This window comes from Aphis gossypii, chromosome 1, assembly GCF_020184175.1.
Source record: "Aphis gossypii isolate Hap1 chromosome 1, ASM2018417v2, whole genome shotgun sequence".
In the NCBI taxonomy this organism is placed as follows: Eukaryota; Metazoa; Arthropoda; class Insecta; order Hemiptera; family Aphididae; genus Aphis; species Aphis gossypii.
In genome coordinates this window covers 27,886,029-27,902,462 of record NC_065530.1, presented here as the reverse complement: position 1 = coordinate 27,902,462, position 16,434 = coordinate 27,886,029, and the positions used below count along the sequence as shown (strand labels likewise).

General features: G+C 33.4%; 1 protein-coding gene across 3 annotated transcripts in view; it reads left to right on the top strand.

Annotated features, from left to right (window-relative positions):
• The first annotated feature begins 564 nt into the window (after nucleotides 1-564).
• Nucleotides 565-16,434, top strand: part of LOC114123130 (hormone receptor 4-like) — an 81,751-nt gene continuing 65,881 nt past the window's right edge. The window contains exons 1-2 of one of the 3 annotated variants that reach the window (XM_050198778.1): nucleotides 565-1,019; nucleotides 1,828-2,196. The gene's annotated coding sequence lies outside the window, so the exon portion shown is untranslated. Of the gene's footprint in view, nucleotides 2,197-16,434 lie in introns of all 3 variants that reach the window. The other 2 variants (XM_050198777.1, XM_027985993.2) reach the window with 2 other exon arrangements.

Here is a 16,434-nt window from a genome sequence, read left to right as displayed (position 1 = left end):
TTCACTATAGCGGTTTCAAGTGTGATCTTATAATAATATAGAATTTCATAAATTAATTTTTAAAAAAAAGGACAAGGAGGTATACGACGTATATGTCATACAATAATATATCCGTACGATACGCCTATATACCCGCTCGCACCCGGAAACTCGGCTTTGCAGCCCAGCACAGCCGTGAATTCAAAATCTTATCCCCATTAAATCCGCAATAAAAAAAAAAACAAAATCTCGTCCTCGAATGTCTCGGGGCACCTGCAGGCCGATGCGGGCATATCGATTATGATTCGATTATTACGTTATTAATTTTTTCCCGTCGTATACTCGCACGAAAACGATATACCACCAAAGATCCGTACACTCTACTCACACGTAATATACTAATTTAAGTATATAAGTCACAAAAACGTATATACATATATATAACACCATAAACGTAAATGCGCGCGCGGCGGCGGCCGCGGCTGAGGTCGATGACCGGCGATAACTGTTGGCACATGTTGCCCCGCAGTGCGCGCGCACCCCGCCGTCCGACAAACCAACGCCGCCGCTGCCACTGCCGCCGCAGTTCGTATACATTCGCAGCACACGCTCGGACCGCCGCCGCCCGGCTCCCAAGTTTGCGCCGGCACCAGCTCGCGATCGTGTCTCTCCGCAACCGCCCGAAAGCCCGCCAACGCCGCCGTTTCGTCCGCACGAGTCGCACGCGTCTTTTAGTTTCCGCGGGTTTTCGGAGGAAAACATTAAGCACCGAGTACCGCAAGTATAATATTTTAGTACGAGATTATCATCGACCGTCGTCGGTTCGTCGGGTTTTCGTGTGTTTTTTCTCGCGATCGAAATTTAGTTTTCCGTTTGGTTTGTTTTTATAATTTCGGTGCGTTGATATTAATCGGCCCCGGTATTTCGTTCTCATTATAATTATTGTACTAGTGTTTTTATTGTCGTCGTGCAGTGCGTCGGTATACAATATACTATCGCTTATAATATCCGGGAACTGATATAAAATCGAATACAGTTTGGTAAACTCCACACGCACACATACATATATATATATATATTATATATCCACACATACGATATACTATACATATATATATATATATCTGCTATTACGTGGTTTTTTTTTTTTTTTTACTTTTTTAGTGCGTCACGTGCCTTGTGCGGCGGACATATATATGCCTCTATCATCAGTTAAATAGCGACACGCTGACCGTACACGGGTGCGCCATTTCCTTATGTCCACTGCAACCGGACTGACGGAAAACCCGAAAAAGTTCATCTGATCCGATCTATCCTTGTAAGGGGAGGCCAATAAAAAAGATATCTCGCGTATTTCGCGATCGTAATAATATTTTGATGTTCACACCCATCCCGGTCCGCGTTTTAGTATAGTTTACTGGCTCTGCAGACGCGCCGCGAAATCATTGTTATACCCACCGCGGTTTAGGCATACGATGTGACTTTGTTGTCGTCTTCATCACGTTTCTCGTTGAGACAAACACACGCGTAAGTACATACCTATGACATCGCCATAACGGCATGCGCGAAAGAAAACTTTTCCCGAGTTTCCCGAATATTTGCAGCTGCACTGCAGCTCTGACACCCGAGTTCGTATTAGCTGCAGTGAGACGCGCATATAGTATACCTCGTAAGACCCGCCGGGGGATAGATCGGATGAGATATTTGTGAAATGCATATTATCGTACATTAATATACTTAGTATATATACACACACATACGCTATTACACTTGCGTATGTATATGTATGTATTGTATATATAGGTATATGCGAAAGACACGTGATTCGGTTTTTTTCTTGTGTTTTAGGTGAAAAAACAATAAAATATTAATTGTCACGCTTATATATTCAATATAATATATATAAATATATATATGTTGGTCGTGCGATACGTCGTTTCGTGTGCGGACTAATCATTCAATGTGTACGCGTTTCGCGAGGTGTCGTCGCCGCCGGCCGCGCATTTTCGCCGGCGATAAACACGATGATCGGGCGTGACGGCGCTCGTGAGTGCTGTGGGCGACATTATTTCGGGCAAACCGCTAGTGGCCGCCAGACGTTTAGCGGCACGTAAACTTTGCCGATACGTCATTGATAATAATAATAATAATAATATTAATTATCCGTCCGCGTGCACCTCAACACAGCTGCAGAATGCCGGCGTATGTCGTTAAAATGTAAGTTTTCTTTATACTTATTCATACTGCACGTAATATTATTGTTAAGTTTTAATTTTTATTCGTGTGATGTAATCGTGTCATGGTTGCGAGTGACATCGCGATTCAGGGTTGGGCACTTGGACAAGTTACGCTACATATATAATGTAACTTGATATATAAGTTACAAGTTACTCTAATTTTAGGTATCTGATTACGAGTTATAAGTTACATATTGTTTTATTCAGAGTATACAACTGATTTCGAGTTAAATATTATAAGCAAACATGAATTATTAGATCATGGCATTTATGTATTTTATAAACAATTAAGCAGTCGGTCAATAAAATAAAATATTAATATATAACGTGTCATATTATACAACATTATTTATTATTCATTAGTCATTACTAATGATAACTATACAGTATACATAACTATAACTATTTAAAAAAAATAATTAAAATAATTATAGTATTTTTTCGATAAAAATATTTCAATACTTTTATCGGTGTCTAATAATTTCTTAAATAATAAATGGTGCTATAGGTAGGTACATTTCTAGACTTTTAATTATTTAAAACGATTCATTTTGTATTTGTGTAAAGTTTTCAAATACTTCTATTTCTAAAACGTATGTTATGCTAATGAGTATTATTGAAATACTTTAGGTGTAAAAATAAAATTGTCGATCGTTCATACGTCATAACATATTGTTTTAATTTACACACAGTTTATGATTTAACATTAAACATAAATACATAATATGCATTATTTACTAAAATTATATGATTTTAAATAGGTAGAAAAATAATAATATAAAACGATATTAATATTGTTTAAATATAGGTAACCCAATTCAGGTAACTTTGATAGATGTAAGTACTCATTAAACCGATTTTTGTTATCACCTTATCACTTATCAAATATAGTAAAATTATTATTTATTTTAAACTTGTTGACGGGATTTGTGAATTGTTTTATATTTATTTATTTCAAATAATAACAATAATGACGTGATAAGTACTAACTTATTTTCATTTGTATTGTATTGGTGATTTCGTTAACAATAATAAGTTGTCACCATTACGCCACTGCTTTCTGACACAATATCGTTCATATTTTCATGATACAATATGTGTTTATAAATGTATAATGTACAATTTAGGTATCTATGTTTTACTGTACAATCCACTTACACGTAGTTAAGTCTTAAACTGCGACTCCCCCGTACACAGGTAACTTTAGTAGGTACTCAACAAACTATACATTTACGTCGAATGATACGACCGTATAATTATTATTATTATCGTCGTCGTGGCGATTTTGTGTTGTATTATATATAGGTATATATACCGCGTTATCGGTCGATGCATGTTAATTAATTATTATTAATGAGATATCATCGCAGTCACTGTCTGTGGCAATAACCTAGTAAATTTTGATTTTCGAATGCAAACACGAGCGATTCAACGTTAAGTACATAACAAATTATATTGCATAACTAAAGTTGGCGCGTGTGAGTGGAAAGTTGAACGGTCGAAAGTTCTGGGCTATATTTATACGCGATTCGAGCTCTCCCGCGAGCGCGTCGAGTTCAACGACCGACTCGAGTGTATGTGTTGGGTGCGCAGAGCCGCGTTAATTGGCAACCAGAGCGAGAGAGAGACGTGCGACGTCGTGTTTGCGAGGAACTATACAGTCCGTATAATCGTATTTTTTTTATTTTTTTTGTTTGCCGATGTAAATAAGAATTAATACAATATTATGTAGGTATGTTTGACAAATAATTCAATTGTAACTGTATTACAATATTTTTAAACTTAAATAATAATCGTGCATCTATTATGTTGTTATTATGTACTCCGTTGGAGGAAAGTCGATGACGACGAACGTGTAGTGGGAAGACGGAGCAAATAATAATAATAATAAAAATATATAAATAACCGAACGTAAAAGAACCGGTTTAACTGGCCTTGGCCTTGTTCGGCGTCACGGCTTCTTTACTTTCTTATAAAAAATAAAAAAAAAAAACCGCACTTATTGAATTTTGTTTGGTCGACGAAGTATCTGCATGCACATGAACAATTGTTATTTATTACTCATTTTCGTCGTTGTTAGGATAAGAGTGTGCGTTTTTATGACATTATTCGGTTAAAAATTGTCACAAAATATAAATTTTTAAATTGCTCGAACTGCAGATTGATGGTATAATGTGGATGATCTAGCTCCGGATTAGGAAATATATAGCGACGAGAAGCAGAGAAAATCAGCTATTCGTTTTGATGTTCTGGGTATACAAATAATAACTGAGGGCGGCGTTGCGGGGTCGTCTGGGGTCGTTGCCTCATTACTGACCTACATTCAGATGCCGAACGAGAGCAACGACCGCTCGAGCTGCGTTCGAGCTAGCGGTGGCGGATAAATAGTCGACGGGTGTCCGCCACCACACGTGTAAAACTCGACGACGGGGATCTTTTTGTTCGTCATCTTTTCGGGTGGTTCGGCGTTTTCTCCCCTATTTTATTACATTATACCCGTACCCTTTTCTTGTCAACTCATTTCAGTTTGTTCGGAGACCACAGTATCACATTATTGTTGTAATCATTACGTCGCTGCACGAATTTCGTACATATTTTTTATAGGTTTTCTCCCTGAAGTTTGTTATTAAATTTATTGATATTATTTTTGTTGTTATTATTATTATTATTATTATGTAGGTATGTTATTAACTCTCCATGATATAGCTGCAGGTACATAAGTAAACTATGTTAGAAAAATATTTCATATAATATGTGTATCGGATTTTTTCGACTGCAACGATTGAAGGTTGAGGTCTTATCATCAAGTTCATAGGCCACTGTCTATATATAAATACATATATTTATGTATACACTACACGCGCTTATAAATGTATCAGCGAATGTTATTATATTATACTATTTTCATTATTTGTCGAATTTGTGCCGTTTTCAACAGAATATATTATTTTAATTGTTTCAGATGAAATTTCGTAAAATATCTCTCTATATAATGTTATGCATAAGTCATAAGGTATTCGAAAAGTTAGAAACCTGCATGTACACTGTATAATGTATATAGTGTATCCTGTATTCGATTCGAACTTCTTAAAATACTTGCAGTGTAAAGGTGTGTCGACTGTCGAGTTGTTCAATAACGTTTTAAAAATAAAACATTTTATCTTATACATTTTACAATTGTAGGTACATGTTTAAAATAAATAAGCATTTTATGAACTATACTTCTCATTACCTATCTTGTATTTGCTTAAAATTATATTAGTTCTTTGTACGCTTACAATAACCGCAGTTATTGTGTAAGTAAAATGGATCATTTATTATGATCATTCATTCGGTATCGAATGCAGTTAAATGATTATATGGAGAATCTTGAACCATCAGAAAAATTTCTCTAAAATAAAGTCAGTGTATGTACAGTTTTCTTCGTTTCCGCGGGACGCGCAAAGTTGTTTTATTTATACTTGCACAAGTATATTACAGCGTTAGAGTGTCTCAAAGGGCTTTACTTTCTTTTTCTATTTTCGGCCGTAGATGTCAATAATATCCTTTCAACCACTACACAAAATGTTTTGAAATACAGAATAAAACATTGTAACCTAAAGCTCGTTCCCAAAACGAATGCTTGAGGGGGTGCTGCAGTGCAGCGCAGCAATCGACGACGGTCATTGAACAATAACAATGTGATGATCATATTCTCGAAACACGTCATTCCGCATTCGATGTATATAATAGGCTTATATATATATATATATGTATCCGTCATGTACACCATAATATAGCACATGAACCACAATATTATATACGTACGCGATCGGTAGCGACTAGTTCTCCGCGACCGATGTCGATGAACCGCGGTATAATATATTATAATATTTTTATTATTGACGATGAATATTGTTCATTAAACACGAGTTATTATCTCGAAGTAAAATGTCATTATCTTTTTGGCGCCGTAGGAGGGGCAACCAGACGCCGTTTGTGGCAACGCATCGGTCGGGTGGCGAGGGGGGGGGATGGAGGAGTTATGCCCGATGTAAGATGTAACGTTCGCAACAACACTTGAGCGCAGGTCGATAGAGATAAGACTTTTCGAGAACCGCTGTAATGCCGTCCGCGCGGCGCATTCGTGTTCGTCAGGAATATTGTTCGTATAAATAATATTATAAACCATCATAATACGAGCGTATATTACGTGTATCGTATTATAATATTGAGTGTATACGAATGCGGCGGCAAGACGTGTTAATCGCTGCGCACTCCAATGTCAAGTCCAATTCGGCGTGACGACTTTGTTTGCTTTTTTTACGTTCCTCCGCGCCGCGTTATCGCGATCCAAACACGGTACAGGGTTATAGGTGAAATTCGTATAGTCTTTATAATATTATATTATACGGGGTCTACTGGGAATATCGATAATATAATATATAATATTACGCATATATTGCGTGCGTATACTCGTGTTATTATACATAATAGATAATAATACGGACGAAATCATATCGATAAATCGATGTGTAACTACGTCTGTAACGTTTAATATATGCACTAACCGCACTGTTATAACGTTATAAATATACCATTCGTCGTAACTCGTACCTAATGAATTTGTAAAGATATCGAATGTCCCTAATAACAATATAATAAGCTAATAATAAGCGTTCCGATAGAAATAAATATCATAATAATATTCCAAACGTTTGATCAATAATATTAGGTATTTATTAATATTGACGAATTTCGGCGGTTGACGTAACGCGAACGGACGCACAGTGTGATGTGCGACGGCGAGGAGACTTTGTAGCCTGTCCGTTGGGGGGAGGGGGTGAATCCCGAGTCCGGGTATTCCCTGCTCCTATCCCGCCATAGTCGGCGCGCGTATAAAAACCGCCGAAATCCGCGTTACTGCAGAAATGATAATATTATAAGAACTCGAAAAACAAGAGCGGTTTTTCGTGGTTAATTTCTCCGACCACCCCTTCTCTACCACGCCGCCGAACGGCGGACGGGCGGCGGTGTGTGTGTGTGTGGTACACTCGCGTTTCGCGAACGTTATAACAACACGGGGTGAACGACCTTTACTTCTCGGAACCGGCAAGAGCGAGCGCATATATCAGTTATCGTACATATATATAACAATATTGTTACGCGCAAGCCGTTGACTGTGGTGGTATCGGAGAAATTATAAACGTAAAAATACGTGTAAACACGGCATATTATAATAACGCTACTGCTGCTGCTATAGGTATAATAATAATAATATATACGATAACAACGAGAGCGGAGCAACGGTTTTTATATAATATTATTATTGTAATCGTTATATTTATACGGACGCCGCCGCCGCACGAAACGCGTCGAGAGAGGGAATAACACAGCCGTGATAATACACGACGAGCGAGGAGAGCGCGCGCGCGTCACCCATCGCAGGTATAGACGATCGGCGGCGGCGGCGGGAGGTTCATGACCTCATGCTCTTTACTGACGGCCACAGATGATGCAAAGGACGGCCAATGAACCCGTTCCGCCTTCTCGCACCGTCGTCGTTTCTCTGTCGCTCGCGCCCGTCTACCGATAGCGGCTCTCTGTCCCACGCGCACGCACGCACACGCACACACACACATACGTAATAATAATAATATTATAAATACGCGCGCAAATAACGATAAAAATAACGAAACCGTTCGTTCGACAATCGTTGATTGACGACGGCGCACGTGATCGATCGAACACGCTCGTCGTAAACGTAACGGGGCCGGTGCGGTCTATTATTTTATTTCTATTTTTTTTTTTCCGAAAACGATGATTTTTCGAAAACCTCCGTCGCCGCCATATCGTCGTCGGCCGGTCGACACGACGACGACGACGACGACGACGTCCGTTGACGCCGTGTTCGCACGGGATCCCTTTCTCGCTTGCGTGTGTGTGCGTGGGTGCGTGCTATCAAAGCGACGGGAACTTGTGCGTGCGCGAGAGTGAACGCTGCCAGCGGCTCGAGCGTTTTGCGCGCGCGCGCGCTCACTCCCGGTTCAACGAACTCTCTGCACAGGTCCAACGGTCACCCCCGCACACGCGGCCCATCACTTCCGCATCGACTTTATATTATTCACCAACACAACATCAGCCGCCGCCGCCGCCACAGCAGCACTTCCCAAAACGCAAAGTGGTACCCCCGAGAGAAAAAACAATACGTATTTTTTTCTTCCGTCGTTATTGTTATTGTTGTAATTTAAGTTATTTGTGCGTATACATAGTACAACGGTTCCGTCCACGGTCGCCTACGCGGGTTTCCGCGATTAAACGGAACAAGCGAAGGGTCCGCCATTCGCGGGGGCCGTATACTTACTTATGGTATAGGTAGGCGAAACGTTTGGATAAAGCTGATATGGTTAAAAAATGTGTACCAATAGCAGGATGAAACTATGTGCGTTTTAAATGTTATTTATGATTGTTTATTAAGTACATAAATATTTTCAAAAAATCTCTTATATCCATTTCTTAAGTACAATCAGTCCCAACAAAAATAATTAATTTTTTTAAGTAGAAAAAAACCTACTTGAAGAATGCTCGCATCTTCTTTAATGGTAGTATCTGCCTGCCCAACTGTTCTACAAAATTACAAAAAATTTTTTGACCGGCCCTACGGCGGTGTATTACGATAGTTTTTAGTTTCACATTACAATTGATCGTAATCTGCAATAATAAGATGAGGCACATTTTAAAAGAGTAAATTTTTAGTAAAAAAGATTTTGATTCAGTATAATGGACCCGAATATTATACATAATATCTCGTCGAAAGGTCATCGTCGCTGCACACAGGCACACATAGCTTATATCGATATATTCGATATAAACACGGGCGCAGTAACCGTCTACGCGAATGGTATTCAAAGTTTATTGCTCCCCGGCCGGCGTCTTATATTCTAAATGCATTACATATTCTTATTGTTTGCTACTACAGGCCAAAATTACAAAACTCTGGAATACGCCTCGATATTCGGCGATACGATATTGGTATATAAGTATCTGAATATATAAATCGAATTAAAGATAATACAAAAAGATATAATAATATACTCTATTTAAAAAGTACATTTTTATGAGTCATTACTCACTAGCTCTCTTAACTTCTTACATAGTTATTACTTATAAGTTATAAGTATTATAGTATGGGTGCCTCCCATTCGTTTGTCATTATCGGTTATTATTTATTTCAAATTGTAATTAAGAAAATAAATCCTTGAATTTGCTGTACAGTGGTTTTACAAATAAATCAAGTTGTTTGTATTGCTATTGTTCTTTTTCAACTATCTCGTATGTACACTGTACAGCGCATTACCCAATCACTGAAGTGACCCATCAAACCAAATACAATTCACCACTAATTTACCAATTAATTTGTGTATGATTGCACTTCGTTTAAAAAGTTAGATAACATGATTAAGTGTTTCTATAATGGTTTATTTCGAGTTATTTTTTAAAGTTATGTTTTATTTAAGATCTAATATTGTATTAACAAACATAATTGTTCTTATTATTCCTAGAAACCAAACACAAATCAAAAAAATAATTATTTTTCTTAAATGACGGTAATAATTATTATAATTTCATACTTCCTTTATTTATTCATTTATCAAAACTATTAGATGACAATTTATAATAATAGGTATATAAATTGTCGTTTAAATTACATATTATAATACGTATTTATATTATTATATTATTTATATATTATATGAGTTATGACTAAAACTATTTTCTATAATTTTTTTTGTTGTTAGAAATTGCATCATAAAATTTCCATTCATCGTCAGCATATTCTATATTTTACTACTTATTTTATTGTCAGAATAGTTTTATGTCAATAAAGCAATAACAAATATATATAATTAATATGGTCATATTTGTGACCTGTGGCTAGGGATGTGATGTTAAAATTGGTGAATAATAATTAAATACCTATACCAGGACAAGGGAGTAGGTATATGTATTAATGGCTGTTTAGAACTCTGAAACTGATCTAGTATGAATATTATATACTTAACTTATTTTTTTTATTTTATGTCAATTTTATAATATTTTTCTCGTATCAATTGTGGTGTAGGTAATAAAATAATAAATATATCTACATAGTTAATAAGGATGTATCCTAATTCCCGGCTAACACCAGGAAAAAGATTAATTATTACTTGCTGCTGCAGGTTTCTTGCATATTGCAGCCATTAATTGAATAATTAAATTTTAATCGATTTATTTAATAAAACTAAAAAAGTTAGTATATTATACCTACTACAGTTTACTGTTACACTATGCATTATAAAAAACACGAAAACGAATAAAAATAATGAGGAAGAAATAGTTTTTTTTATAAACGTCCTGGTTAGGTTAGGTTAATTAAAAAATTTAATTTTAAAGATTTAAATTGTTAAACATGTAAAACATGTTAATTTAAAAATTAACATGTAATTAAAAAATGTAATGATAACATAACGTAATGTAAGACAATAATAGGTATTAATGGATTATACATTTATAAGTATAGTATATTGAAATGTTGCTAACTTTTAATTTGTAAACATATTCAAATTACCAAAATAAGTTTTTACCTAAATAAAAAATTGTATCAAAATTAAACTTGAATCTAAGATTGTGTGCTGCAGTATGACACTAATAGTACAGCACAGAATTTGATATCTATAGGTACATAAAACAATGTATAAGACAAGTATAAAATTGTATTTTATTTGAGTCATCGTTTTAGAAACCTTAAAGGATAAATTAAATCAATAAGAGCATAAAAACATTTTTTATTTTATATCTTACAATAAATTATTAATAAACATCTCATTAGCTCTGTTGAATAATAATAAATTTAAATGTATAGATGTATATTTTAAATAATTATTCAGTAAAATGAGATATTGTTTGGACAAAATATGTTTTTTTTTGACCTTGACATTTTTACTAGTTGGTGATTCTTTAGTGATTTATTTTCAATTTGAAGATGAGTGAATAGTTAATGCATAGGTAACGATGTTACATGGGCAGTTCAGCTATTTGCTCTTTTGAAATTAAAAAAATACTTTTTGAATTAGGTAGTTAATGAACTTTTAATTGCTAATATGCAATTATTTTATCTAAAAGCTTTGAGCAGAATTGTGTGTTTGATAAAATTATTTTGATAATAATGTCACATTAAATTTAAAGTAATAATATTATAACCAAGGTGAGTGAAGCGAGACGAGTGCCCAACAACCAATTTTAATATCCTGTCCACGCCTATACTCTTTTTATATAGGTAATTTGTATTCGATTGACGATTGTAAGAAAAACTTGCATTTTAATTATTGTAAATATTAGGTAGTTAACTTGCCTAACCTTTTATAAAATGTATGAAAGAAATTGGAATTTCATCATTCTAGAAAATATTTTTAAATATAGTCGTATTAGTAAATGGTCGTATTATACTTATTACTGAAAAAAATATGAATCTATTTAACCGTTCACGTGAAAATTTCGGAATTCGTAATACGAGTGTTTAATAAATAATATACTGAATTTAAATATTTTATACACTTGTATTGTTATATCCTGTTATAATGTACTGCAAATTGCAATGTATTTATTTAGTAAATATGTGAACACTTGATCATGTGCTTTCCTGTAAGTACCGGCATATGATATGCGATTATTTGTATATTTTACATTTGTTATATCTTAAATCATAATAAAACGTTTTTCCTTAAAAGTTGAATAAAAAAGGGGACGTATATGTATTAAATTTAAATAACGTAATAAATCCCTATAGTATAGGTAGGTATACGGAAAACACGATTCTGTTGAAGACGGTCTATTAGCTTATATTAATAGGTATATTGTATGCTTATAGGTACCTACTGCAATTAAATTAATTTATTTTACTATTACTATTCGAAAGTAGGTTGAATCAATTTTTCCGAAAATACTACATTGGAAAATGGTATTATGTGTATACAATTGTAATATAATAATACAAGAATGTTAAAAGTTTCAAGTACCCATGAATAATATTTTTAAATTACAACAAAGTAATTAAAATCTATTTTCTTAGTCAAAATAGCTAATTTTTATATATTAATTTAAATGTCAAGACCATTAAAACAAAATTAACCTAAAGAATTTTATTACGAATTTACGACCTATCATATTTGAATTATAAAATATATGTAATTAATATAGTTATAAATTTATAATTTTTTAATGTTAGATAAATTTGATATTAATATCATTCATTAGAACAATTCATTTAGTACGTTGTGACGTTGTGTTGAATACTTGAATCTGTTGATAATAATAAATACATTAGTTATAAATAAATTATTGTGATTATTATAATTTATGAAAGTAAATTATTTTAATTATCTAAAAACTTTAAAATATATCCATGTTTTAACTATTGGTGTAACTTTGTATCCTATGTAACTGTATAAGTTTCCTGTTAGATTTGAATTTAATAGTTTTATAATTTCCATATTATTCAAATTAGAAATTCATATTATAGTCATATAAACTTATAATGTCATACATCACGTGATAGGAACACACTGATCATTTGACATAATCACGTATGTAGTTGAAAAATTTATTAGATACCTATCAATAATACTATTTTATTTATTTTGACGATTTATTATTCTTGTTCGTTGGCAATCGTTGACCGACAGAGCGCATTGATGTTATTAGGACTTCATTTTTTATTTTCTATAAAAGTACCTAATATAATATTTCCCATTGACACAAGTAACATGTATATTAGGAAATAGTAATTAATACAATTAGGTACCTACGTTAATAATTATCATTGGTTTTTAAAAATTTTAGAAATGAATAACTTATAATGACAATATTATCATCATTATAACTATTTCATTTACTTTTTATCGAAATTAAGTAAAAATAATATTAATAAGTTCGATTTTAAAAAATAATTTATGATACTGAAACATTGATATGCTTTGTCTATAGTAAATAATACTAAATATCTTCAATTATAATATTTTTATCTTGCAGATAGGCTCATGCTCACTTTTGTTTTCGTTGTATTATAGTCGGACACGTTTTAACAAATTAAATGTTAATTAATCTATTGCGTTGTACAAAATATGGTTGTAGGATTTTTGTACTATTATTCTGCAATACTTGCGTGCGCTGTACACAGTTAATATAATTGGCGGGAAAACAAAAGTTACACATCAATGCAGTTCTTTTTCTTCGTGCGGTGAATAGCATATGTTGTTAGACATGCCTACTCTAACCAATAGATGGCGCTTAGTGTTCTTTAAAAGATTTTATAAATAACTAAATTATAAGCCACGTACGTACCTATACCAATATAATGAATAAAATGTTATTTATTTCTTCTGAATCGTTGTCGATAAAAAAAAATTGATAAATAGTACACATTTTATGATTTGAACTATTTGAAGTCTTCAACGAAAATATTGTATTTGAAGCAAAATCGTTGTAATAATAAAATTGCAAGAATATAAGTATAAAATATTTCTTCCTGCACCTTTTTATAATAAAACGATATCGGCACCGCGTTCAAAATTTAAAACCAAAATACCTATGTAGTAATACAATATTTTTCTTATTATTATTCTAGCTGTTCGAGGCCGTTAAGACATATTGCTTTAAAATTGAGTTCTTTCAAGTCTTTCTTGAATTATTTCACTCAAAGTATTTGTATACTTGATTTATTATGTTTTGAATTTATTTTTTTATTTCTAGTTTAGTTATCCTGCTATTTTTCCCTGAACTCATATAATTTGTTGATCAATGATTTAGATGATAATATAATGTGATACAGACGATACAGTAGCTTAACTATGTAAAATCAGGTAAAAACATAGAAATTAAAAAAAAAAAAATGTTAAACTACTAAATTTTAGTTTTAAAAACATTTTCATTGTGACGTATGTAGCTATCGATGATCGCTATCACCATAGTTTGCCAAAATGTTTAGCTACAATGAAACATCTTTTAACAGTTATTTATGGAATATTATGTGCCCCCAAAGCTCTCGGCCAATGCACTGAATCTATTTAGCGACCTTAAAGCTTGCAGTTTAATAATAATATCATATAATATTGTATTATGTTACAGTTTATACAGAAGTGTAAATAACTAAATATTGAATACTAAAATACTAAAATATTTTTAATTGGAACTGAATACCAATATACTTTTATTTATTTTACTTGTATTTTATAAACATTTATTATTTTATTAAAATTTCCATTTATAGATAGTTTTGAGAATATTAGGTATAGGTTAACTACTTTTTGTGAATAAATGTAACTTGAAATGTAGTTCCATTTAGGTATATATATAAATAAAACTAGTATTAGTAATAATAAAAACCAAAAAAATGTCTCGGTATTTGAAAATTATTTTAAGCACATTTGATAATTATATATTTAATTATCATTTTAAATAGTTTTTTCAATGAAATTTTATTTACTTACTCGAATACTTTTTAAAAGTATTCTTTACAACCCTGTTATGTTATTATACTGTTATTATGCGACGGTACAACACGCGCTAGCGAGACGGCGGCGTCTGTATATGTGCAAGGATTTAAGGGTTACTGACCTACGACAACGGGTACGTGTCGCGTCGTGACGTCATAGCTGGAACTGTACGTCCAATGGCGGCCCCGCGGGCTTCGTCCGGAAGAGTCGGCGGATTAATCAATAACGTCGCGCCACTAGTAGCTCTCGGGCGATGTTCAAGGGATGGTATGGGTGCGGGGATGAGCCACAAGAGCATCGACCCCATCGCGTCGGCGGCCATGCCGTATTTTGTACACAAAATATAATAATACGCCTTTAAAGTTTAAGTATAAATGTATAATGATTATTGAGTATTTGATATTCTTAAAGACTGCAAATACTGCAGGGTCGCCTGTGTGCTGTAGATTTCACGTATATTTCGAGATTGGTCGCACCGTGTATGATTTTACAAAAGACGTCTATTAGCAGTCTTGTACACAATATTATTATTTATATCACGCACAGTGTAATTATATTATATGCACACTGTACACGCGAGCCGCGAGAGCTGAGCAGTAGACGACTTTCGCGAAAAATTTCGTTCGCGCGGCGAGGTATATACTACCGATATATAGTGAGGCGCTAGATGGCTGGGGTGCAGGGGTGCTACACACTCCTTGTCTTTTTATATTTTGTTTTTATGCCTAAGCAGCTGAACACTTGCCCTATAACCTAACCTATGAATCAAAAATAATAGGCAAAGTTAAGCCATGGTCAATTATCACAACTTCCGACTGGAGAAAAGTATTAAATATATATTATTGTCTATAAAGTTATTAATTTATATGGCCTCGATAAATATTTCATCCATTTACTTTTGTATGTAAAAATGATATATCCCAGTCCGCGTATAAATATGGATTATAGATTTGTATTGATTCTCCGTTAATAAAATAGGAACTTAGGTATTTAAGTCCGTAATACTGAAAAACGTTATAAATATACGTACATAATCATACATTTTATATACATAATAATAAACTGTATTGTATATTTTGTATGCTACAGTCATAGGTATCGCTTGTTATATAATAAATTATGGAGGAAAATACGTTTGTGTATACGCGTAGTGTGTGGTATATATATCAATATATCATGTGAACTGCAGGTCCGGCTTGGTCAATATACCCATTACTTGTCGAAATAGTAAATACGTATGTCTCTCTGGTTCAGTAATGAAAAATGGTTTAATGAATGTAAGCGTTTTGCAGATTTATTTTAGGAGTTTTTTCTAAGCGTGATGTATACCTATCATAAATTCATACTTTATAGCATCATCATCGCGTTACTATTTTATGAATTATAATCAAGTATAGATTAGCTTCCTTGGATCTCTTCATGGACTTGTCATAATTAAAAATAAACCAACGTTTTAAAGTAGTAAACATATTTTTGTGAATTAATTGCGAATTTGCGAACATTTTTTCCGTTTTTGATTGAATACATTAATGAATACCAAGATAATATAATCTGTAAGTGTGTAATGAGTGTCGCTATAGCCTATAGTCACGTTTTTTTTTTGATTATTAATAGTGTAGTAAAACAACTGATAATAAACCGTAAGAAATTTAAAAAAAAACATGTCATTGTGATTTTGTACGAGAAGATATAGACATTAGACATTTATG